Source organism: Theropithecus gelada, chromosome 7a (assembly GCF_003255815.1).
Source record: "Theropithecus gelada isolate Dixy chromosome 7a, Tgel_1.0, whole genome shotgun sequence".
Taxonomy (NCBI): Eukaryota; Metazoa; Chordata; class Mammalia; order Primates; family Cercopithecidae; genus Theropithecus; species Theropithecus gelada.
Window position 1 is genome coordinate 41,855,508 of NC_037674.1, and position 3,754 is coordinate 41,859,261.

The following is a 3,754-nucleotide window of genomic DNA, read 5'->3' on the forward strand; positions in this document are numbered from 1 at the left end:
CAAAAAAAAAAAAAAAAAAAAAAAAAAAAAAAACACTTATGAAACGTGGAGTTTTTAATGTGCTTCCTCTTACAGGGTTGCAGGATTCTAAACCAATAACAAAATACATAAATAACTAATTTTTTTTTTGTTTTTTCAAGAGATGGGGTCTCACTGTGCCATCCAGGCTAGAGTACAGTGGCATGATCATAGTTCACTCCAGCCTCAAACTTCTTGGACTCAAAGGATCCTCGTGCCTCAGCCTTCTAAATAGCTGGGACTATGGGTGTTGACCACTCTGGTCCCTAACTTCTGGGTTCAAATGAACTTAAAGAACTAATTTTGGGCCGGGCGCGGTGGCTCAAGCCTGTAAACCCAGCACTTTGGGAGGCCGAGATGGGCGGATCACGAGGTCAGGAGATCGAGACCATCCTGACTAACACGGTGAAACCCCGTCTCTACTAAAAAAAAAATACAAAAAAACTAGCCGGGCGCGGTGGCGGCACCTGTGGTCCCAGCTACTCGGGAGGCTGAGGCAGGAGAATGGCGTAAACCCGGGAGGCGGAGCTTGCAGTGAGCTGAGATCTGGCCACTGCACTCCAGCCTGGGCGGCAGAGCGAGATTCCGCCTCAAAAAAAAAAAAAAAAAAAGAACTAATTTTGACTGGGCAAGGTGGCTCACGCCTGTAATCCTGGCACTTTGGGAAACTGAGGCAGAAGGACTGCTTGAGAACAAGAGTTCAAGACCAACGTGACCAACACAGCAAGACCCCGTCTCTATTACAAAGAATAGTGGAAAAAAAAAAAAAAAAACTACTTTTTATGAACCAAGAAAAGAAAGGTATATTCAGTAGTAGATGACCTATTTATATAAACAATATATTTTGTAAGAAGCAGCTGGTTCCTTTGAGTAGGATTAAAATGAGAGTGCAGCAGCTCATGCCTGTAATCCCAGCACTTTGGGAAACCAAGGTGGGAGGATCACATGGACCCAGGAGTTTGAGACCAGCCTGCGAAACATAGGGAGACCCCCAACCAGGCGTGTTGGCTCACACCTGTAATTCCAGCACTTTGGGAGGCTGAGGAGGGTGGATCACGAGGTCGAGATCGAGACCATCCTGGCTAACACAGTGAAACCCTGTCTCTACTAAAAACACAAAAAATTAGCCGGGCGTGGTGGCAGGCGCCTGTAATTTACTCGGGAGGCTGAGGCAGGAGAATGGCATGAACCCAGGAGGCAGAGCTTGCAGTGAGCAGAGATCCTGCCACTGCACTCCAGCCTGGGTGATAGAGCAAGACTCCGCCTCAAAAAAAAAAAGAAACATAGGGAGATCCTGTCTCTATAAAAAAGAAAACTTGGCCAGGCAGGTGGTGCACGCCAGTAGTCCAAACTACTCAGGAGGCTGAGGTGGGAGGATTGGTTAAGCTCTGGAGGTCAAGGCTGCAGAGCTGTGATCATGCCACTGTGCTCCACTCTGGGCGACAGAGTGAGGTCCTGTCTCAAAAATAAATAAGTAAATAAAAATGAAGTGAAATTTTTAAAAATTAGAAGTACACATGAAATTCATTTACAGGCCGGGCGCGGTGGCTCAAGCCTGTAATCCCAGCACTTTGGGAGGCCGAGACGGGCGGATCACGAGGTCAGGAGATCGAGACCATCCTGGCTAACACAGTGAAACCCCGTCTCTACTAAAAATACAAAAAAACTTAGCCGGGCGAGGTGGCAGGCACCTGTAGTCCCAGCTACTCGGGAGGCTGAGGCAGGAGAATGGCGTGAACCCGGGAGGCGGAGCTTGCAGTGAGCTGAGATCCGGCCACTGCACTCCAGCCTGGGTGACAGAGCGAGACTCCGTCTCAAAAAAAAAAAAAAAAAAAGAAATTCATTTACTGCAACATTCATTGGCAAGTGATTATGGCAAAGAAGCTAAAGCTAGAAATATTCAATGTGTTACAAGATGCCATCATTGTGGTAAAAACAAACTAAAACATAAGTAAACTATATAAAAATTAAAGGGAAATAAGTGCAATGCAAAAGGAAACAGTACAGGGGAGTCAGAAATGATGGGAGTGGGGATGCAACTATAACAGTATAATGAGGAGGCTTCACTGAGTTGTCACTTGAGCACGGTTTGAAGAGTGTAAGACAGTGATGCAGACTTGAGGGGTACAAGGGAAGAGTGTTCCAGGCAGAGTACAACAATACAAAAGCCTTAGAATAGAAACGTGCCTGAAATGTCCAAGGAACAGCTGGAGGCCAAGCACAGTGGCTCACACCTGTAATCCCAGCACGTTGGGAGGCCAAGGCAGACTGTTTGAGGCCAAGAGATAGAGACCAGCCTGGGGAACATAGTGAGATCCTGTCACTACAAAAATTAAATTTAGGTCAGGCGCAGTGGCTCACTGGCTCACGCCTGTAACTCTAGCACTTTGGGAGGCCAAGGCGGGTGGACCACCTGAGATCAGGAGTTTGAGACCAGCCTGGCCAACGTGATGAAACTCGTTTCTACTAAAAATACAAAAATTAGCTGGGTGTGGTGGTGCGCACCTGTAATCCCAGCTACTGGGAGGCTGAGGCAGGAGAATTACTTGAACTCAGGAGGTGGAGGTTGCAATGAGCCGAGATCACACCATTACACTCTAGCCCAGGTGACAGAATGAGACTCCTTCTCAAAAAAAAAAAAAGTACATCGCAAATCGCATCAGTACAGAAGTAAATGTATTTAAGCCACAAATAAAATGGTCAAAACATTTTTACTTTTGTGGTGCCTGATCAAAAAAATTTGGAGACTATTCTTTTAAGATACAAACAAAATATATCACACAACAAACAAAAATCTCAGATTCAGTTCTCTTATTTGTATCCTGTATTTCAGCATGCTTGTAATTCTCTGAATGGTCCATGTTAATTTATCTTTTTCTTTTTTTTTTTTTTGAGATGGAGTTTTGCTCATTTCGCCCAGGCTGGAGTGCAATGGCACCATCTCAGCTCACTGCAACCTCCACCTCCAGGGTTCAAGCAATTCTACTGTCTTAGCCTCCCGAGTAACTGGGATTACAGGCATGTGCCACCATGCCAGGCTAATTTTTTGTATTTTTTAGAAGAGATGGGATTTCACCATGTTGGCCAGGCTGGTCTCGAACTCCTGGCCTCAAGGGATCCGCCCATCTTGGCCTCCCAAAGTGCTGGGATTACAAGCGTGAGCCACCGTGCCAGGCCTTATTTTTTTTTTTTTACTGCCATAGAATATGGAGCCTGAAATCCATGTTAATTTATACCTCTGCATAGGTGGCTCCCTCATTCAAAATCACCTCTGCCTGACCTCTACTGTTCATTCAAAATACTTTTTCTTCTTTTTCATTTCTTTCTTCTTCCTCCCACCCCCAAATCAAAATTCTTCTGAATCCTCCTTTGTGAAGCTCTCCCTCCACCCCCAGGGACATGTAACTATGCTCTCCTTTGCATCCCACCCTGTGACCTACTCATACCTCTAATTACAACACCTACCACACTACTGGCAACGTTGTATGTCTGATTCATTCATTACTGTATTAGCCCACAAAGGGGCCTGATCTTAGTCATTTTTTTATCCTTGAGCTGTATTACATACCGGGCACCTCAAAAAGTAACCCAGAAGTATATGTGGTGGAATTTAGAACTGCAATAACTCATTCCTTTACATATACCAGTCCTATGCCATCAATACATATTTTACCAAGAAATTTAAATCATGATTTTTTTTTTTTTTTTTTTTTTTTTTTTTTTTTTTTTTTTTTTT

General features: G+C 44.6%; 1 protein-coding gene across 3 annotated transcripts in view; it reads right to left on the reverse strand.

The window, feature by feature from the left end:
- The window catches only part of TIPIN (TIMELESS interacting protein), a 52,715-nt gene that overhangs the window by 8,340 nt on the left and 40,621 nt on the right, over positions 1-3,754 (reverse strand). The gene's annotated exons all lie outside the window — the stretch shown is intronic.